Below are 24,181 nucleotides of genomic sequence, written 5' to 3'. Positions count from 1 at the left end.
GACTTCCATTTTTTTATTTGTAAAACACTGGTACATTTCAGCGTACCCATTACACCTCATGGTGTGATCGCTAGTATTATATGTGAAGTAAATTAGGAATTGGCATCTTCTCGACTCAACTTATGCTCAGTTGCCCATTCATGGACTTTTTGGGGCAATGATGCTTAGAAAATAGGAAAAAATAGGGAAGCCAATGTGTTGCCCTAGAAATGCACACTACTACTTTCTGTCGTATCTTGTCATGAATTTTGGAATGATGGTGGGGTCAAGTAAGGTACTTTAAGGGTTTCCTCATAATTTGGAAGCTTAATTTATCAACTACTTCCATGATCCATACTAGGTATTTTCTCACATAGAAAAAATTAGTGCTTAATTTTTTTATAATGTATTTGGCCTTATTAGTGTCTTAACATCATTTGGTAGAATGAGAATGTTTGGATGAACTTCGAGTTACGAGCTCTGAGTTAGGAATGGGTAACTATTTATAATGGGTTAGGAGCTTTGAGTTTTAGCAATCTAGATAGGTAAGTCAAAAATAAAGAAAACAGTTTGGAATGGATGTCTCCACAGCTGAAATCTGTTTGTTCATGCTCTATGAGACAATTTAAGCACCCTTACTTTCATACCCCACCCATTTTTTAGAAATCCCAAAAGTAACAATATTTTTTTGTTATTTGCGACTTGGCATTGTAGTAAAAGTTACCCAACCATAGCCTATAGTTCTAATCTTCACTTAGTTTTTTGAAGATGTGTTTTGGAGTTGTAAGCTGATAATTCCAATTTGAGCCAAGTGGATTTACATATTTTATTTTTAGTTTTATATTTCACAAGACTATCTCTATTCTGTAATGTGCACACCAGGTGCAATCATTCATTTCATCCTTGATCAAATATCTCCTTGAAGCAATCTAATCAGACATGGTGTTGCATGTTATATTTCATAATTGAATTGTGATGGAAGTATGATATTTGGGACTTTGTTAAATGAATTGGTATCCTTTCTTTTCCTTTCATAGAGACCCATTGACACCAATGTCATGAATTCCTTCAATCAAACAATTCATGTTCTTTGTACATGTTTTGACCATCTAGATTAAAACATTTCATAGCAAGTTGATTGTGTAGAGAAGTTGCAGGTGTATCTCATGCACTAAGCCAATAGAGTCAAAGCCATTTTTGACATAAAAAATTACATATCATGCTTTCCCATATGCATGTCCATCAATCAGCATTCCAAGCTCTATTTTGGACATTCTATCAAAAAAATTGATATCTTACTAATCCCATTGCACTATGCATTTCAAGTGCCAAGCTTTGTCTTTACTAAGGCCATTGAACGGTTAACAATCTCTTTGATGTTTCTTGCATTTTCTCTATATTTCGCTACTAAAATTGTCACAAAACATTGACTATGCAATTTGTTTATTTTAATTGGTGTGCGCTTTATTTCACTTCAAAGCTTTTATTTGAATATGAAGATGATTTAGAAGGTTATTTTGTAAGTTTCTTTTATTTGTGAACAGTCATTTGTAAAGGATTTTTCATAGGTAATAAGAGACTATCATTGTTACGTGACAGAACTTGACTGTCTGAGGCAAACTCAATGAATTTGACCCCTCCCACTGCTGCTGTATTGTATATGTAACTTGTGGAAGAGGGGTTGCTAATGTATTATGCACCTATTTGATATGACATCTCTTTGAGGCATTTTGCAAATAACTAAGATACATTGTCTATAAATCCACATTTTGCAAACATCTAGGCCTTCTAGATATTATAGGATCATTTTAGTTACATGTGAAAATATTAATCAACAATTTCCATATGTGCAGATATAAATATTAACTACAACATGTCCAATTTATTTACTGGTATATTTTCCTATGAAGAAAGATCACGCCTGACAATATGAACCTAGAACAAAATAATGAGACAATGGTTGCATTGTCAGCTCAGTTTTGAAGAAAACCTGATAAATGTTATTGTCCTTGCAAAAAGTGTAAGGGCTTAAAGAATTGAAGAATTCTAATCACAAAAACCCAGAGTCATTGTAGGCAATATGGTCATGTTGAAGGGGGCCACGATTTTCATCCATTGCTAAATGTGGATTTCCTATTGGAGGAACATGGAGGTGTGAATATCCAAGTTGAGGATAACACTCCCATGGAAGAAGATGATAATGTGCCAGAGGACATGATTGAAGAAGATGTTATTGGGGTAGGTGATGAAGAGGCTCACAATGATGGTACTAGTGAATCTGATAATAATGATGAAGATGGTCTTGATATACCTTCACTTGAGAAGGCACACAAGCCCTTATACGAAGGCTCCCAAACAACTCTACTATCGGCTATAGTGTTGTTGGTGAACTTAAAGGTTATGAATAGTATATCCAATGTAGCAATGTCACATATGCTAAGGTATGTCATTTTTGTCATCTTCAATGTTAGCATACAATTACTATTCATTATATTAACAATGCATATTTTTTTGCTGTAGGTTGCTTAGTGAGTTTTTGTTACCACCATCAAAAATTTTGCCTCGTTCGTATTGAGAATTATCTCACATTATAGATCAGATTGGAATGAAGTATTAGACAATACATGCATGTCCCAATGATCACATTCTATATCATAAACAACATGAATTTGCAACAAAATGCCCTGATTGTCATGTTAGTAGAGATCAGTTAGATCAAATAACAAAAAAAGTGCCTCACAAGGTTCTTTGGTACATTCCCATTATTCCATGTCTTGAACGGTTATTTAGGTGCACTAGCTTGGAACAATTTTTGGATTACATGCATGCAATAGAAGTCAGGATGAAATTATGTGAATGCCTGCTGATGGTTTTGCATTTAAAGAGATAGAAGAAACATGGTCACACTTTAAAGAAAAATCTCATAATCTGAAACTTTCATTGGCAGCAGACAGTGTCAATCCATATTGAGATATGCGATCTATTTACTCAGTATGGCCTATTTTTTTTTATTAACAATAGCATTCCTCCTTGGATGTCCATAAAGAGGGAGCACATAATGTTATCAATGATTGTGTCAAGTATTTTTTTATTTTATAGTTATCTAAATTAATTTATAAATAGTGCATGAAAATGGTTATAATAATTACGTAATGTTTATGTTCATTCAATTGCTAGGTAAATACCAAGTTAAAGATATGCACATGTATATTGAGCCCCTAATTGATGAGTTGTTGAAGTTATGGAATGATATCACTATGTATGACATCTCTAGACTGATAAGACATCGACAATTTCAATTCCATGCAATGCTTGTATGGAAAATACATGATGCCCTTGGGCTAACTCATTTTTGCAGTATGTTATATTGTTAAGATCACATATTTTTGGTCTATTATAGTGCTTACACATTACTATCAAATGCTTAAGTTGCACATGATAATTGTACATGATCTTTTAGGTCTTCAGAAAAAGGGAAAATTTGCATGTCTAGTTTGTGGTCTGAAGATGAAATGTCATCATTTGAGAAGTTTAAGAAAGCAAGTGTTTGATGAGTTTAGACACTTTCTTCACAATAATCATAGGTATCAAATTGTCGAAAAACATCTTTTCAATGGGAAAGAAGAGACATCATCAAGTCCATGAAGAATGACACCTCATTTATGGAAGTTGGAATTCAATCGACTAAATTGTCGAGGTAATGTCCAATTTGTCATCCAAAGTTTACAATTTGTATTTTGATATTGTCTTATATTTACCAATGCTGTAATTGATGCTCATGAAGGTTGTCAAAGCATCAATGACCAACTTCCTAGAGGCATGAAAAGTTATCCTACTCAATTTAGTAGGTTACCATACTACAAGGATCTCTCAATTGTGCATTTGTTTGATGCTATGCATATTAGAAAGAATGTAATAGAGACACTATGGAAAATGTTGGATGGAAGGTATGATAGAGAACAAATTGCTAAAATTTGTACTGACATTCATGAATCCAATCATGCACTAAAAGTTTTCATTGAATCAAATAGGAATGGAGACCACATAAATACAAGTCTCCTTCCTTGGTTATTAATGGAGCAACAAAGTGATGCATTAAAAGAAGTCATAAAAAAAAAATTTCCAACAAGATTTGCTACAAATATAAGCTTTCTTCTATCAAAGAAAGGTGATTTTGGGCTAGGGTTGAAAACACGTGATTGGCATACCTTCCTCAAGGTAATTCATGTTTTCTATTTACAGTATATTTGTAAGATTGAATGTAGTACCAATTGCATTATTTAATAATATATTGAAATGATCATTTTTTAATGATTGCAATTCATCCTACCTCTATCCCTTCCACAACAATTTGACAACAGTATTAAACAAGTTATATATGATCTTGGAAAATACATGAGGTTTGAAGTGTTTTTTCTTAGATTTGTAACTTTTTATCTAAAATCTATTGTATAATTTTATTTGAAATCTCCTTTATGTGTTTTTGCATGTTGAATCTCTTTTAGTTGGTTATCATCTAAAGAAATTGATAAAAAAGATATAAAATATTGGAAGAGAAAAATTCCACAGCTTATGTGTGAAATGCAAAAATGTTTACCTCCAACATTTTTCAATGCTCAAGAACACTACCTCATACATCAAGTTGAGGAGATTGAATTGTGTGGACCTATACAAGCTAAATCAATGTGGATGGTTGAGAGACACTTGAAATTTATGAAGGGCTTGGTTTGACAAAGAACATGTCCTGAGGGTTCTTTGATAAAGGGATATATGATATATCAAACCATGGTGTATATTAGTGAATATCTTCCAAAATTTGCAGCAGGTATCCATGTAGATCGCATTTGAGATCCAAACTGTAATGACAAATTCAAAGGGGAGTACCTGACGGGGAAAGGTAGATTGAGGAGGGTGAGAGGTAGTTATAAGTTTTTTTTTGTAATTTAACAATTCTTATCCATCATCAATATATATAATTTGTTTCTAATTGATGTAATTATCTTCTTTATAGTTGGTCATGAGTGGGATGCCCTACACTTGTATATTACAAACAATCTTGATTGGATGACAGTATGGATTGAACAGTCTTAAGAAAATGGTCACTCATTAACATGGGATGCTGTTGCATCATTGGTTAAAGAAGCTCATCATAACGGCGATCCCAATGTTATGCCAATGCTTCTTGTTCTAATATATGGGTTAAGAGATACAAAGGTATGCATAAGATTACTAACGATGAGACATAAGTTTAATATCAACTCATAGATCAATGAGAAGATTCTTGACATGTTTGAATAATTACAAGTCAAGCACCACAAAGCTATGTACTACCATGGCTATAAATTTTGCACAAAAAACTTAGATGAAACAAAGAAAACATGTGATTTCAGGATAAGTGTTGTCTTCACGATCACCAATATTTCATCTAGAATTGACATACATCCTCAACAATCTGAAAATTGATACTATGGCATTTTGGATGATATACTTGAGTGTGACTTTAATTCATTCAAAATAGTTCTATTTGTCATCAAATGGCTTAGGTTATGACTGAATCAAAATGATCCTGATAGGACTGTTATTGAACACGATAGTGGATTTACTATGATTAATACAAGGTCATTTGAGCCAGTCAGAGATGAGCCCTATGTTCTTCCAAGCCAATGTGAGAAAGTGTTTTACTTTGGTGTTCCACACAAATTAGGTTGCTCATTTGTTGTTAGACATGACCCAAGAGGAAGGCTAGTAAAGTATAATGTGATCAAAGAAGAAGATATTGAAGAAGCACAAGAGGAAGTAAATGATTATCAGGAATGACAGTTACCCAATGATGATGAAGAAGAAGATGGTGATGATTTTGGTCATGCTAACGATAATGGTGATAATGATGATGATGATGATGCTGATGATGATCATGATCATGGTGATGAAGATGGTGATGATGATGGCGATGATAGTCATGATGATGATAGTGATCAAGAGGATGATGATGGTGATGAAGATGGTGGTGGTGACAATGACGATCAAAGTGACAATTATGATGATGATGATGATGATGATGATGATGACATGGATGAAGATCATGATGATCATTGAAATGTCTAGGTAGGATCAATGTCAACTATGATGAGGTCTTGTATGACCAAATATTTCTTTCCAAACCATATGTACACATACAAACATTAATAGAACATGTCAAATATTTTTTTAGATATAAAAATTAGTTACGCTAAATTTTTAACTTAAGACAAATGATTTACATATACAATCTACTTTATTATTATTATTTTTTTTTTGGTAAGTCTATTACTTTAATTTCACTACTGATTTCTAAGTCTTACTAATTTTTTTCATAGGGCGATATGGATGCACCATTTCAGACACCTTCAATAGAGGTAAACATTAATTATTGTAAATTTTAATGTTAATATAGAAAAAAATGTCATATTATTATGTTTTTTATTTATTTATGGATTTGGAGTTATTTTGATGAAAGTATATGAATATTTGATGTCACAAATGATAGGAAAAAGCTACAATGATCACCGATGACATGCAATCTGAAATACGAGCATCATATCTACATGACATTGGCCTTAGTACTGACCCTGTATTTAACACCCAACAAATTATGCAAAGATACATTGATGAACTTGTTAACACTATCATCAAGGGTGACATAAGTGAGGAGAAAGAGGCATTGAGAATAGAATTGGACTGTAGAATCCAATCTTTGAAGGTAAGCAATAATTCGACTAAAGCAGTAATAGAAGTTCAATAGATATTAATAGTTTATAGTATCTTATGGATCATGATCTCTAATTTTATGTGTTCTTGTATAGACATATGTGCCAGTTGCGACATCACATGGTGAACATGGCCAGGGTTGTTGCACAGTACCTTCGTGTAAGTAACACTTTGTTTGTTTTGATCAACATTATAACAAATACCTTTTTCTTTTTGTGGAAATTTCTCGCTAGTATCCCATTTGATCTTTATCCATTGCAAATGTCTTTGCTAACAATATTCTATTCTTTAGCTCATGATGAAGTTTGAACTTCTCCTTCAGTTGGGGGTCCACTATTGTCTGCTGCATTGTTGGCAACAAGGACTGTGCAAACATCATCATCTATACCCACTAGAACTGGTAAAACCTTGTTTTGCTATATTTTGTAATGTGCTATATTTTGTAATGTCTTTCTACAAGTTGATGAACAATGAAGTAGCATATCAGTGCTTAAATGATGTCTACAGAAGCCTGCATACACACAAACACATGCATACACACACCACACATACATACATACATACATATATACCCACACCTAGAGAGACATGGACATAGGTAGGGAGGTAGACAAACAGAGAGCAATGCTAAAATTTTCATTTAATTGTTATGATGTTTTAGTTGATAGACCAATAGAGAGCAGTACTATTGAAGCTAATCCATTTCCTGGAGTAGTTCATGTGATTAGTACTAGTTCGTATGAAGGGGCATTATTGCTGAATAAGAAAACTATGTTTCCATTAAAAGAACAAAAGCTTTCAGGTGCTTTAAAATTGATATTATTTAAAGTGTAAATTTAGTTTACTTTTACATTACTCATTTTGGATTGATAAATCCTTTATGTTTTTGTAGGTAATAATGCTTTTTTTGAACATCTTTTTCATACGACATTGAGATATTTGGACTCACCATATGTAAAAGGTACATAGTTTCATATCATTACTACATAATTTTTCTTTTCTTCTATTTATTGTAATATATTAAAGTTATTGATCTAATAATCTATTTGTGTTTAAAAAGGTGGAATTTACAATCTGTGGAATTAAAAAATCAGCTGATGGCATCTGTTGAGGAGAAATTTGGGAAAAACATTTTTGACACTGGCCTACTTCTGAAAAGAGTAGCAAAGCATATAAAGACTGTGAGGGATCAATATAGAAGAGCTCTTAAGGATAAACCAAAGTAATACCATCCTCCTATGATTCCACCAATGGAGTGGAATGAAATAATAGAAGATGCAAAGGAGAAAAGGCTATGTGAAGCTAGAGATAATGAAGCAGCACGGGGAAAAAAGAGGTATGTCATTATAGTATTAAGTACATTTTAATCGTGCACTAATTATTGATATTTGTAAATATATAATCTAAGATGTTTGAAATTGTTCATAGATTGCAGGACACATCTGTGGCTACAAAAGCAAGAGTAGAAAAGGTTGGCCAACAGAAACTTGACTCTGGTGGCTATATGAATCTCCAGTCTTGACTTGTAAGTAGAGCAATGAATTTTTTATTTATTTTTTAATATAATGTTGCAAAATTTTTTTTTTAATGAAACCATACATGGAAAATCAACATTATGAAGCAAAAAACAAAGGGCACAAATTTCACTATGGAGGTCATAGATGAAGATAGAAAAATTGCCTTGAAAGAAGGCTATAAAGTTGTGGTTGCATGCCTATGTGAAGAATCTGTAAGCCTTGCCCAAGAATCTAGTGCACCGAATGATATCTCATAGGTAAATTGGTTAGATGAAAAGTAAATGAAATTAAATAGTTGAGAAGATTCTTTTTTGGTATTAGTTTTAAACCTAAATTGACTACATAACAATGTGCATAACATTTTACTCCAGCCTTCATATCCTACTACAGAACTTGCTCATGACGAAAGCCATGATGTGCATTATAGTGGTGTAGGTATTAATTTGCTATTGGAAATTAATTAGGTAATTATGAATGCAATTTAACATCTTCAATTGGAATTTGATGTGTATCCTTTTTTTGAATATTTTAGAGCATGTTGAACATCATGCTGAAGGAGTGGACCATGTTCCAAGTGTTCAACATGTTGATGTGGTGGTAGATCAAAATATTAATGTACATGATGTGGCATTGTCAGGTAATAAAAATGCATTTTATGTTGTACTCATACTTAATTACACACTTGTAATAGTTAGAAAAAGAAAAAGAGTATGGCAATTTATCCCATTCACTTGTTCTTGCAATAGAGCCCCCTTTAGTGCAACAACCTCCTACTCCTCCAAAGAGAAGGAGCCATCATAATTTGAAATTACACATGCTAGAAGAGGAGGAGAATGATGCAGATATGGATTCTCCTATGAGCACTTTTCTTAAGAGAGCTCAAAAAAACAAAAAAAAGAAATGATGTTTTAAAAATCTTTTTTGATAAACCTTGTTGGATAATGAAAGAACTTTGTTTTAAGTAATTATGTATGAATGATGCATATTAATACAAATTTTTATTTTATGTTAATGAATATTGTTATGTGTTAATGAAGTTTTGATTAGTATTGTGTATTAATGAATTTTATATCATATTAATGAATGTTATGTGATTGTATTGATTAAATGTTATAGTTCATAAATGGATGAATGAATTAATGAAGTATGTAATTAGATGATAATGGGCACTTTAGGTTGATATTAGCGGGAAGGGGGTGAGGCCAGATGAGCTTCCACCTTCACATGGTTGGCCTTGTTAAGTAGAGAATATTATAGTATTCTTGAAACCAAGTGAAGCTCAAACTAACATAAAATGGACACTTTGCATGTCATAGGTCTAAAATGATCCACAACTACTATTGTCCATAACATATAATGCAAATGTGATATGGGATTTATGCGTGGCTACCTACAATGTTTGACATTTGATCATTTTGTACCCTTTATATATTTACCCATTTTTTTTTGCCCTCAGTAATAGTTGTCAATAATGATATTCTGAACTATGCATTAGGTGACTTAAATGCCCATTATGGGTAAATACTACAATATCATTCTAATAGAAATGGTTGATCAAAGATTCATCTCCATCTTTGGGGAAGAATTTGATAACTTCTCTATTGAATTCTTTACAATGGTTACGAAGGTGTACCTCTTGTCCTAGTGTCAGGATCTAGTCTGTAATAGTTTAGGCATGGCTAGGGCTTCAGAGAATTATGGGACTTATTCTTGTAATAGTTACCGCATACTTACATATGTCAGTGATGTTAAATATAGTTTTAATATTTTACCGTGTGTTACAGTAATTGATACTTGAGTGTCAAGAACAATTTCTGACAATCTAATTGTCATATTTAATCCTATTTTATCTCTTCTTGAAATATGTCATAGTTTAGGCATGGCTAGGGCTTCAAAGAATTATGGGGCTTATTCCTAAAGTGTTAAATAGTCAAAGTTGACTTACTTCTTCCAAGCCTAATGTTTCCTTTGTGAAGTTTAAGGGTGATTGTACTCTTTGTACTATTTTTTAAATTGACAAATTTCTACTTTGCTAAACTAGGACATGTGTTGTGAGAAGCAACTACTGAAGTAGATGGAATTACAAAAACAATTCAATTATACATTTACAGTAGTACTTGATAGATACAACATTATTAGTCTTTGTTATTCTTTATTATTAACTGATATGCAATGATTACAATATTCATTTGTTAGTCTACTAGTCGGCCATGAGTCCTCAACTATGAATCAATGATCCAATACATAGTAGGCCAATGGTAGTTAAGATGACCACTTGTTGGTATATACTAGATGGGAACCAATGGGAAATTACCAATTACAATGCATAAGAAATGACTGGCCAAATAATTAGGAAATAAACTCTCGATTGAAAATTATACTTGCTTTTAATAGGAGATTTTACAAACTATATCTTTTGCTGGGGCACTCTTGATTGACAATTAAACTTGCTTTTATTGGTTGAAATGTGCACTAGAGCAATTTCATAAGCCATTGCATTATTTTTTTATTCATTGGTTGTTTTAGGTCTTAATTTTGAACTACTTTTCATATTGACCATAGCGGCCTTGAGTTTGGAGAATTGTGCTACATGACTGACTGGGTTCTTTCTACAAGTGGGCAGGATTAAGTTCAGAAGAGATCTATAGGGCTATTGTCAAGGCATGGAGGCAACCACCACAATATGCCAGTGTAGTTGGTGTGGGCATCCCAAGAGAGTTGTGGAAGATGATTGGTGAATGTCTATAGTTCAAACCTTCAAAAAGGCCTACTTTTAATGCTATGTTATCTATTTTTCTACGTCATCTGCAGGAGATCCCCCTTACTCCTCCTACAAGCCCAGAGAAGTAAGATAAGTTTTCATTTTAATGTTGTAGCAAACTTCTTTGGATTTAATTGTTATACCTTTCCTTTGGTAATGGTTGCATAATGAAATTATTTTGTATGCTTAAGGTGCTTATTTCTTGAACATGGTACTAAGTTCCACATATTCAAGTCTTCACCAATAAAATGGGTTAGGAGTTTTTTATTGTACAATCTTACTAAGAATTGTGCTTATATGATTTGTATATTGGTGCTGTGTATCATCTTCCACTGCTAGCAAGGATTCTCCAGCTCCATTTAAATGTTGATATAGTCTACATTGATCTTTCTAACCATGATTCTTAGTATTTCAAACATCCAATAAACATAGATGTTGCAGTTGGTGTCCCTCTCCATTTGGCTTGCCCTTCTCAATGTGATTGTAGCATCTACTGTAATAGTAATAAGTTTTCCTAGCTAAAGCTTCTTTTTTTTACATATAAGACCCATGTTGGTCGAAATTTTGACCAACATAAGGCTTATACGTCCACAAAGGAAAAAAATATTTGTCATTTTAGGTCTTTCCCATGCCCAATTTCATTTTAGGTTTTCTCTAAATTTTCACATGGTTTTTGCAGAGGGTAGGGCTGGTCTTCAAAGTGAATTTTCCCCCTGCTACAACTACAAGAAAACATGGGCTGGTCTTGAAAGTGAATCTACACCCTATGCCTTGGTCGAGCTTCTTCTGGAAAATGTGGGCTCTCTTTCCTATCTACTCAATCCTCATCATGAAGTTTATGGCGTTTGAGGAGGGCCAGTGCACTATTTGCTAGGTATTTCATTATCTTCATACCCACAGTTAGAATATAGAATATATAGTTGCACATTCTTTCCCTTTCTATAGAATTGCACTTAATTGGAGATTTAATTGCAGTGTTTTTTTGAGATCAAGTTTTTAAGTCGATTGTATCTTAAAAATATGAGAGCTTTTTTAAATAGGTTGTAACAATTTGTTCATATTATTTCTATAATAGTAGATCTATTCACTACTGGATACACATGATATTTTAGTTTTATGTTCTCAAGTTTTGGCTATTTTTTAACTTTTAAGACATGACGGAAGTTTGTGAAGGATTTTCCATGAATTAATACTCTGCATTTTACTCTCTTAACATTACCAAATTGATTGTTTTGCACTTGATTAATGTGCATTGTTTTGATTTTTGATTACCATGATACAATTTATAATAGCTTTCTCCTCATGTATCATTTTCAACCTTGTGTAGGCCATTTTTATCTTTTTCTACACAATTTTTTTTCTTGCTAGTTTGAATCCATTCATAGAGAACATAGAAAGGACAAAAACTAGATCATCATATTGAGGAAAGTAGTAGTTAAAGCTTCTTTTGATGCACATAAAATATTTTTAATGACATTTGTTAAGGTAGATTACTAAGGTTTCAGTTCAAATACGTCGAGATGCAATCTTTCATTACATTAAAAATAATATAGTTTGAAAGACAAAGAGTTGTACTTTTCTAATTCTCATTCTTAAAATTAGTCTTAACACCTTCTTTTTCCATAAAGGGAAGTCTTTATTTAATCACAAGAAGAAGTTAAAAAAATATAATAGATGTTGACAAAGAAATTACACCAAGGATGGTCTAGTAGAGCCAGTGAAGCCAGATAAGCTTTGCCATTTTTCATCATAGTCTACTAAATATTTTGTATCAAGGTGTTCTTCAGGGTAGTTGTGTCTATAAAAATTATTTGGTTCTTGTTAGTCCAAATGGATCAAAAGATAGGTAAGGGAGAGTACACAAACTTAATAAGGGACTTGCTACATACAAAATTAAATTTTAATGTCGAGTGCAAAATTCTAACTTCAGTTTTGTTTGAAAGTAGATACCAAAATTGAGAGAGAGAAATCTAACTAGAAAGCACTTTCTTTTTGTCAAAGAGAAGGTGATGTTGGGTTTCATAAGTGTTGTAGCATCTAAAGAAAATATTAGGTCCCAAAATGCCCCTTTTTCATTGGTGAGAACTCTGTTCTACTTGACAAGCCACTGAGACATGCAAACCACATCAATTGAATACATCCTTGTAGAACTAAATTTTCTCCAAGTTAAAATGTCAGCCCTATATGAATTTGTAGGAATAATGCCCCTAAATCTCTTCCTAATCAACACCCATTCATTTTGAAGTTCCTTAGAAAACCCATTAATACCAAAACACTTTGAAAAAATCCTTTCCAGTTGAATGTAGTATTCAAGCTTTTGCCACAAGTTGTTTCATGGACAAAAAAGGGCCACTCAAAGAGCTTAAGCATTCATTAATGAGAGCTAGACCATCTAAGAAGTAAGATATGATTCTATGGCTATCTTTAGGATGCTTAATTTTATCAGCAGCTCTAATAGCTAGAGTCCCTATTTTAGAGGTGCCTTTCTTTTGAAGGATGGAATTTAGTGAGCACATGCATTGTTTGCCATCACCATATTTGATAGAATAAAATGAAGACTTAATGGAGTATATAAGAATGCCCAAACAAGCTCATTCCTTGGGGTAGTACTCATTGTGGGTGAGATCTAATTCCCAAACCACCTTGCAACTTTTCTTTAGTAATTTTATCTTCAACTAACAAAATGAAATTTCTTCTCATAGATCTGATTACACTCTTTCCATAAAATGTTATTTTTTATCTAAAAACTAAAGAATTAGAATGGCAGCACAATATGACATGAGTTGATAGAGAAAGGCTAGAGATAACTGATTTTATCAAACCAATCTACCTGTGAGATTTAGCTTCCCATTGTTGAAGCTTTGAATGTGCATGCCAAATTTTTTCCAAGAGTTAAGTCAGTAGTTAGAGCTTTACAAATTGAAGTTAATAGGAACACTCAACTATTAAAAGAGGTTAACATCATTGTGCACAAATTGAGGAACCTGGAAAATCTTTGTTATTAACAGAAGAGGCATTTATACTTATAGTGTAAAGTTTGCATTTTTTAGCATCAAAGGATAAATGGCATATTTCAATTATTGAATTTGATGCTTCACCTCAAGTGTGTATAATGTAAATACAAGTTTATGACTAATGAATATATATGGAAAGGAATGACATGGGTTCACTAACCCTTCTTACTATACCTAGTTTGTGTGGTCAAGTTAGTGACCCTATTACTCAAGGTATGTTTCGTTACTTCACCCATCATGTTTGGATACAAATAAAAGGATGTTCTTGCCTAAATTGCCAATAATTTGAACTGTTTGTTATTTTGAACCCATGTGTTGTGTATGATTACTGTGAATATGATTCCATTATTTACTGTTATTATGAACTGCTTCATTTTTCCATATCACCGATTGACAAAAGACATATGAATAGGTTTTTGAGGTATAGTTGTATGAATTGTAAAATTTGCACATTGTTCCTAAAGCAACTTTATAATATGTTAACATTGACTTAGTCTTATTGTCCTCCAAATAGTAGCAAAACCATAATATGATTACCATAGAGATGAGGTCATATACTTTTTAGCATTTCAATAGTTTATTCATGTGTTTGATATGGAAGTTGGTGTTGTAGCTACTCTATATGCAAATGTTAGATATTCTCATTCTAATATATTTATTGCTTTGGATCACCCATGATTTAGTTTAGCAGCCCTCTTTAATCAGGACCTCTCAAAGTCGACATGCTTGATTTTTTAAAGTTGCCCACCTGTTAATGAAGATTTGATTAGTAGTGCTTCAAGGAACTATTCTTCCTGTGTGTGTGTAATGGTTCACAATTTCATGATTTTGTAATCTACCTATTTGACCTAACTTTTTTGGATTCTACAGTAGTATTTTTGCTCCAATAGTACGGACAAATAAATTGTGTCATCAGTATTCTGAAGCCTGTGTACAAGTCTACAAAGAGATGGGTGTCAAGGTTATAGATTCATTCCTACACTCAGGAATGGGCTCATCTTCAATCTTCAAAATATTGAATATGAGCCCATTCCCAACTGTGGTAATGAATCTCAAAGCTCCTTTAGCCTAAGCATATCATGTCCTTCAGACGATCTTTTTGAAGCTGCTTCAACATTGTATCCTTCAGACTTTAGTTTATACCTGCCAACAACAAGACTAATTTGTGTCATTAGAATCATGAATAAGGAATGCATAGGTAAGCTTTTCTGGGTTTTTGCTGAGAAAATGTTGATATTAAAGTAGTGGGGCTGCTTGGCATTTTATGCAAATTTGTTTGGTGTAATTTAAGATTTGAAGAAAACTATTAAAATTTTTCCCGTCCTTCCTATTTTATGCAAATTAGATATGAGATTCATTGTTACTTGACTCTACAATTTTCAATAACCGCTAGGATACTAAGAGCATATCATCTTGGAATGCTGGTATCATGGTTGTTTAACAAGGTTACATTTAATTTTAAGTGCTTAGTAGAACATAATTTTGTATCTCTTATAATCTTGTTAGGTGGCTGAAGGCTTTTTTTTTTGAGTGCAGGATTACACACAATACATTCCCCTATCAGTTTATGAATTAGAATAATGGTTTGGGACACCCTTAATTTATGTGTTTGATCATTATATTGTTGGTATGATTGTGAATGCATTTTTGGAGATAAGTTTTACTCAATAAATTGTGAAGCACATGGAATCTTCTATGATTAATCCAAACAAATACATATGCCCCTTTATAAGTTAATTATTTGTTTGAGTATATATAATATATTTCTTGACAGTGTCTTTGGTTGATGTGCAGCATCAAGACTTGGGTTCTAGTATTTCTTCTACAGTCACAATGAAGGATTGTATATTACTTGCAACTTGTGGAGTAGATGAGATTCTTCTTCAAAGTCTTGAATTTCCAGCTGATATCTTCACTTCATGTCTCACAACACCTATTAAAATTGCATTGCAATGGTATTATCTTATTCTCATACCTCTAATCATCTCATTCTTTTTACACATGATTGGGAAACTACAATTTTTGATGCGCTAATAGCTAGCTCCTTTGTTGGGTACAAAAATTGGACATATTAGGGAGTGAGTTAATAGCATGGTTTCTCATACAAAATCAATTTAATATAGAGTTTTGGGTAATGACTGTTTATCTATCTTGTAACTTAAATTATTCTCATTTCCCTCAAATATGTGTCACAATGGATATAGTGTTTACATGTATCATAATATTGAAATGATTCTCTGAGGCAGGGCAAAGTTGTTTACTATGCACAAATAGCTCACTTCTAATGGAATGGAACTTAAAAACATTGGGATACTGAAATTAGTGATCCTTTTATTCCTGTCACATGAAATTTTTGGTTTTTGCAATGTATGTTACTAGTTTTGGATTTCTATTTGCTAAACATGATTACATCTTTATCTAACAAGACATAAAGAATTACCAAAATGCTTGTCACCCATCCTTGTACAATGCTAATGATTCTTAGTTGGAGTAGTTCCAAGATAAGTCATCTCTTGGGAAGTCTTGATGCTTACCCCTTAGAGAATTGCCTAAATTGAAAAGTGAAAAGTGGACCATTCATGCCCATGAGATGGTTTTCCATGATCTACATTTGATGAATTATGCATCAACAACTTTGATTCAAAAAACTATGCAGCTGAATCTGGCTAGGCATAATGTAAAAATTACCTTATTTGTCAACCTGATTTGTGTGTACGATTGATGATACATTAATAAATAGAAAATTAAGAGCTAAAATTCAAGCCATAGTATGCCAATTTTGTACACAAAAACTTGGCCTTATTTGTCCCAGCCGAAACCTTTAAAAAAAAGCCCACATTGGCATGTTGTGATGGTTAAATAGTGGTGTTGTTATTTCCATTAAGATTCAAATCCTTTAGAGATGAATGGGTTTATACCTGTGTGAATTTGTAAAAAGTGGTCTTTTCTGTTTTTTAGTAGATTGTCCTTTATCCATAAGAAAATGATATACCTAGATAAGTAGGCATATTGATGTACCTAGGAACTGGCATTATGTCATGGGACTCAGCCAACAATATATTTGTACCAAGTATAGTGCAGTGTAATGTAATTGTTCATACAATGTTGATATTTACTCAAGAGGACTATTTTTATTTAGTTTTATTTGCCAAGTTTCCTTTTTAGTTTGATTTTGTGCTGGTGATGCTTCAGACTCAAATGCCTACAAATGCTTCATGCAGTGTCTAATCTCATGCCCTAATCACTAGGAAAGCTCCTAGCTCTTATTACAGTTTGCTTACTGCAATGCCATATCCAGTTTGCATGTGATTCTACTGACCTAAAGGATCTTTGACCACAAACAATAGTAGTCTCCTTTGCCCAAGATAATACAACTTTGTTTGGATTTAAACAAGAAAATTGCAACAGAATTATTAGCGAGGATTTGTGTTTGCTCAAAAATTTCTTATCTAAGAAAGCCTTCCTGAGGGTTGTGAGCTTGTCTATTTCTCGTTTACGTCAAAGGTTCAATTCGAGCATGTTGCTAAGAGCCTACCCAAGGTTACAAATGCAAAGTGAACTAGTTTTTGATTACCTCTTTTATTAGAGTAGATTTACTTGTGGGGTGTAGAGAACATGGAGAGCTTGACTTAGATGACATTTCATGGAGGCAGTCAATAAAATAGTTCAAATGCCTTACCTATGATTCCACACTTTTCATGCATGTCTACTAGGGTAGTTGCAACTTAAAAAAATATATTCTCTCAATATATCTATTTTGTGCATATCCAACAACCATGGCTTTTGATGACCACATTATGTTCAGCCATCCTGTCAAACAGTTCACATGACTTATCTATGCTTCCATTTTGAAAGCATGTCTCCCAAGGAAAATGCTACTACTTCATCTACATCGTCTAATAAATCCTTTATGCTTTGATGGATGCCTATGGCTTATCCCAAGCTCTCATTCAACAGTTATGAGATGATCAATCAATAGGAAACAGTTGAGAGCTTAGAGTGACACAATATTTAGATGATCATATGAAATGAAATGGGCGTGTGAGTAGAAAGAAACTAGAAAGACATTGTGTATAGATGAAGGCATGAAATGGATAATTTTGGAGCACTTAGCATAGACACTTAGCATTCAGTACATATCATCATTTGAGATCAAATGGGTGTGTGGGATTATATGCATAGTGAATAATAAAGGAGGGAATTGAACCCTCCTTGAGGCTCACACTTGTTGAGGTCCACTTCAACAATGGCCCTTCCTATGAAATTGTTGTGTAAAACCTTTCTAATGAGATAATGTATTATGAGCTCTTCATCAGTGGGATGGAATGTGAATCCAGGAGGCAGTTGTGCATCACCCATATCATGACTATAACTAAAGTTAAGAGAATTCAATAATAGAGGCTCTTAACTTTAGTTACAATCATGATATGGGTGATGCACAACTGCCTCCTGGATTCACATTCCATCCCACTGATGGAGAGCTCATAACACATTATCTCATTAGAAAGGTTTTATAGAACAATTTCACAGGAAGGGCCATTGTTGAAGTGGACCTCAACAAGTGTGAGCCTCAAAAAAATTTTGATCAATGCCTAGTAGTTTTCTACCAAGAATTGGTCAAAATTTTGACCAATGCATGGCTATTTTTGACCAATAATTGGTCAAAATTTTGACCAATGCTTGGCAATTTTTGACCAAGCATTGGTCAAAATTTTGACAATGCTTGACAGTTTTCAACCAAGCATTGGTCAAAATTTTGACCAATGCTTGGCAGAACTTGTGCCAACATTTTTGAAAGGTTTCGACCAATGTATTGGTCAAAATTTTAAATAACTAGTAGGTTGGTCAAAATTTTGACCAATAGGTTGGTCGAACTTGGTCAAGATTTGGTCAAAAATTGGGTTGAAATTTCAACCAATAATGTTCAAAAAATGACCTCAAATGTACTAGTGTCTATATGCTCAAGTTATAGCCAAAAACTTGACTGCTGCTCCAAAAAGATCACCTCATAGGAAAAGTACAATCACTATGTTAAATTTGATGCCTGTATGGCCATCACCAGGCTGTCACCAGAAAAAATTTGGTGGTTGGATTGCTAATGTTAGTAGTTAAATTGATGATGTCACTTGGCCAAAAAATGATGTCAACATAGGTTTTGGCAGTGATGATATCAGTAGCCAGTAAGATGACATGGTAGTCTAGAAAATGATGTCAGTGCTGGTACAGTGTCAGAAAGTGACATAAGCAATCTAGAAGTGATGCCAACATGTTAGAGTGACAACAATGAGAAAACCATCAGTGGTGGTGGCACCTGGGAGGACAACCTGGTGGCACCACTGTACATGGTAGAGCCGAGGTGGTGATTTAGTAGTGGGTTAGCATCGAAGGAGTTGCAGCAAGGAGCTATAGGCTAAGCGGTCAAATGGTGGTCACTGGGTGATAATTAGCAGGTGGTCCCGCAGTGGCACCTAGGTACTGTAGTAGTGGCCACCCAAAATTAAAATTTTTTTTTGTTTGCATCCATACAACTGTACCACGGGGGCCAATTTTTTTTCCAAAAACCACCCTATAGCCAAAAACAAATATTTTTATATGAATCCTGACTACAAATGGTCTTCTAGATCCAATGGCAACATCTGTTTGCCCCAAAGTGCTTTGAAAAATTTCCCTTCACCCTTTTGAAGAAAAAAACTTTGAAAAAGTTGGGGTTTCTATATCTAAATCGTGGCTTCAAGAATCTTCAGACGATGAAGCAGTAGGTCTACTCTGATACCATGTAGAAGTTGAGAAAACCAACTTCATAGATCCTCAAGAACACCTAGTTGCAAATATCCTGCAATAAAAAGAAACCAAAAAATGAAAAATGAAAATCTTGGAAATTCTCAACAATATGAGAGAAAAAATGTATTCCAAGTTATGAAAATAAAAAGTACAATGGTTCAACCGTTAAAGGTGAATGAAACCCTAGAGGGAAAAAGAAACTAGATTTGTGCAATATAATTAATATAAAATATTAAATATATGCACCTATGAGAACTAAAGTAACTAGAGTAATAAATAACTTACTCAAACACTAGCCATGTCCTTCTTATGAGGATTATTCAATCCTCTAATATTCCATGAGAAGATCTTCATTTCTTATGGAATGCTTTTGATTCCAAGATATTCCTTTGTCTACCATCCACTATACTTTTGTTAGTCTCCAAAATTATTTTTTGCTGATTTCAAGGCATCCCTACTGGAGTATGGGTATGACCAACATCCCTTGTTTTGTTACCCCCATGTTTCTACCAAGAATTTGATTTTCTTTATTATTTTTTGGGTTGTTCCCCTTTTGAACTACCATACAACTAGAGGCCCCATCTGCATCACCACCTAAGATCTTACCACTACTAAAGAAACACAAACTTTCTACTTTATCCTTTGGTATCTTGGTTTCTTGAAGAAGCACAATATCCAGTTTATCATCTCTAATTATATTCCTAACCATGTCCTTCTTATGAGGATTATTCAATCCTCTAATATTCCATGAGATGATCTTCATTTCTTATGGAATGCTTTTGATTCCAAGATATTCCTTTGTTTACCATCCACTATACTTTTTATGGTCTCCAAAATTTTTTTTTGTTGATTTGAAAGCCTCCCTACTAGAGTATGGGTATGACCAACATCCCTTGTTTTGTTACCCCCATGTTTCTACCAAGAATTTGATTTTCTTTATTATTTTTTGGGTTGTTCCCCTTTTGAACTACCATACCACTAGAGGCCCCATCTACATCAACACCTAAGATCTTAGCACTACTAAAGAAACACAAAGTTTCTACTTTATCCTTTGGTATCTTGGTTTCTTGAAGAAGCACAATATCTGGTTTATAATCTCTCTTTATATTTCTAACCATGTCCTTCTTATGAGGATTATTCAATCCTCTAATATTCCATGAGATGAACTTCATTTCTTATGGAATGCTTTTTATTCCAAGATATTCTTTTGTCTACCATCCACTATACTTTTTCTAGTCTCCAAAATTATTTTTTGCTGATTTGAAGGCCTCCTAGATTATGGGTATGAACAACATCCCTTGTTTTGTTACCCCCATGTTTCTACTAAGAATTTGATTTTCTTTATTATTTTTTGGGTTGTTCCCCTTTTGAATTGACATGCCACTGGAGGTCCCATCTACATCACCACCTAAGATCTTACCACTACTAAAGAAACATAAACTTTCTACTTTATCCTTTGGTATCTTGGTTTCTTGAAGAAGCACAATATTTGGTTTATCAACTCTAATTATATTCCTAACCATGTCTTTCTTATGAGGATTATTCAATCCTATAATATTCCATGAGATGATCTTCATTTCTTATGGAATGCTTTTGATTCCAAGATATTCCTTTGTCTACCATCCACTATACTTTTTCTGCTCTCCAAAATTATTTTTTACTGATTTGAAGGCCTCCCTACTAGAGTATGGGTATGACCAACATCCCTTTTTTTTTACCCCCATGTTTCTACTAAGAATTTTATTTTCTTTATTATTTTTTGGGTTTTTCCCCTTTTGATTCTCCTTTTTCTCTGTCCTCACTTTCTTCTTGTGCTCCACATCTATCTTTTTTTTTTGAATTAATTTCTTCCTAACCTTGCAAAGCTCTATCAATATCTTTTTCACCCTCCCACTTGGATGATCTATCTTCTATTATCAAGATTACATCCCTATGTAGTGAGTTCCTATTATCCTTGATGTTCATATAAAAGCATTTAGATGAACCCGGTCCTAGAATAATACATTCTTGTGCCTCTTGATAACATGGTTCCTTTATGTTAATAGTACTCTTGCTAATAACACTAGACATTTCACTTTCAACAATATTCACATCATTTTTCTCATTTTTCTTTGCCACTTCCATCCTTCTACTTTGGCCTTCTTCATCATAGGTATCCTTTATCACTATTTTCTTAATGGAATGATTGAGCCCTTCTCTAAAACTTGGATTTGATCCATTAGATTCTCATTCTTAGTGTCTTTACTAATCATCTCAATAGGCTCCACTTGATTGCAGATATTAGCCACTTTTACCCCCTTCTCTATTTGAGTTTGCTCCATAGGCTCAACATCAACCTTGATGCCTTTTCAAAACCACTCTTTTTTATATTTCTTTAGGATGTTGACTTTATTAGGGCATTTCTTTTCCTAGTGAACCATTTTTTTACAATGAAAATAGGAAAAAGGAATGGATTCATATTCAATCTTCTATTGCTAGACTCCTAGTTTAGATTAAAGTGTGATGGAATCGAGCATATCAACCCCTTGAATGACTCACACACATATTATGGCATAAGTTAATCTCCTTCTTGACACTATCTTAGATCCATTAATAGGATCTCTCCAAAGGTATTAACTATTCCTTGAAATACATCCTCTACCCAAAACTCTAGTGGTATCCCTAGTAATTTAACCCAAATAGGGGCTTGCACAGTCAACTCACCCTGAGAGCTTAGGTTAGGGAAAAAAATTTGTAATAACATTGTATGTTTTGTCAATACCCACATTCCACTATACAAGATGTTTCTATGATCTTCCTCACAAGAAAAGTAAAAGGATAGGCAACCTTTTGACATAGCAACAATATCAACCTATCCCTTCAAAGCCCATTTCCTTTTTAAAAAGGCTCAAACTATCTCAATATTCAATTTGGCTCCCAAGAATCTCCCCACAAGGGTATGATCCATTCTAGATATGTTCATATCTATGATTTCATCTAGTATTTCCAAAATAAATGAGTCTTTCTTGGTAATAGATACATTCTTGACTAGAGAAAAGAAGACTTACTAGTCAGCTTAATGCCAAACAAACTTGACCATTTTTTGGTAGGAATCTTGACAATTGAAGTAGACCTAGGTCCCCTCCTAGGTCCCCAAGTACCCCACCTCCATTAGTTTCCATCCCAAGCTATCCTATGTCAATAGTTGTCTTAGATTAACGTCACTCCCTGATAGGCCTGCACTAGTCCCATTTGAAATTTGAATTCTACTATTCCCTCTCACACCTCTAGCTTTGCCTGCTTCCACACCCATAGTAGAACAAGTGTGTTGAAAAAGGTTCTACAACTAATTGTAGAAATTTTATGTGGATTTAGTGATTCAATAGTAATACCTTTTGTAAGTGGGCTTATATGTGAGCTATCATATCCTTACTCTTAGATGAGGATGAGTACATTTGTAAGAAATTACAATTAGAGGGGGAGTGTAAAATATCTCTTATGGATTATGAGCTCTCAAAGGAATTGATTTTGCATAAGGTTAAATATTCAAGGAGCACATGGCTGAAAATGAGCTAATATAAATAGCCATATAGGTTATAGGGTTTCCAAAGATGAGAAAGGACCAAATTAGAAGAGAGTAGATTTGATTCACATGCTAGAAGACTTGGATAGAAAATCATGTTTGTGGGAATTGTAATGAAGAGAAACATGATAAGTGAGATCACATAGGATAAAGCTTGGTCATGCATTCAGATTGACCTTGTATGAAAAATATGAGGCATCTACCTAAGAGTGTAAGAGTCTCCAAGTGGTTGATGTAGAGATAATGATTGATAGGCCACATGAAGAAGTGGTCCAATTAGCCAATGATGATGAATCCATATCTTATTGGGATATGGAAAGTGACATTTATGACATTGATTTGTGTCACACTATGTACTCATATACCTCATGTGTTCTTGATTGATCTCATAAACTTACTAGTTTATCTAATTTGGAGAGTCAAATGAAAGTAGTTAAAGATAAAACTATTGTAAGTATATCACATTTTTATGACACATGGGATGTTTAGAGAAAATAATTACCGAGGAGACAAAAATCACTCAAAGAAGAGTTATCACATTTGTAAGTGATTAAGGGAGGTATGAAATGATAAAATCGTATTATCTGCATCTTCATTTTTATCATGATCCTCTCCTCAGTCTTACAAAGATTTATTCAAAGGCATTTGTGAAGTAGACACCCTCACCTTTGGGCTCTCAAATACTAATGACACCCTATAGTGGCATTACATGAATTGAAAAAATGAAATTGTGAAATTAATCAAAAATTAAATTTGTCATGTTCTACTTTAGCTCAACATTCATATATAAAGATTAAGGAGGTTGTAAGTGATGATAACG

The sequence above is a fragment of the Cupressus sempervirens genome, chromosome 11 (assembly GCF_028749045.1).
Source record: "Cupressus sempervirens isolate cs-2001-9-10 chromosome 11, ASM2874904v1, whole genome shotgun sequence".
Classification (NCBI taxonomy): Eukaryota; Viridiplantae; Streptophyta; class Pinopsida; order Cupressales; family Cupressaceae; genus Cupressus; species Cupressus sempervirens.
Note: the sequence above shows the minus strand (reverse complement) of the source record.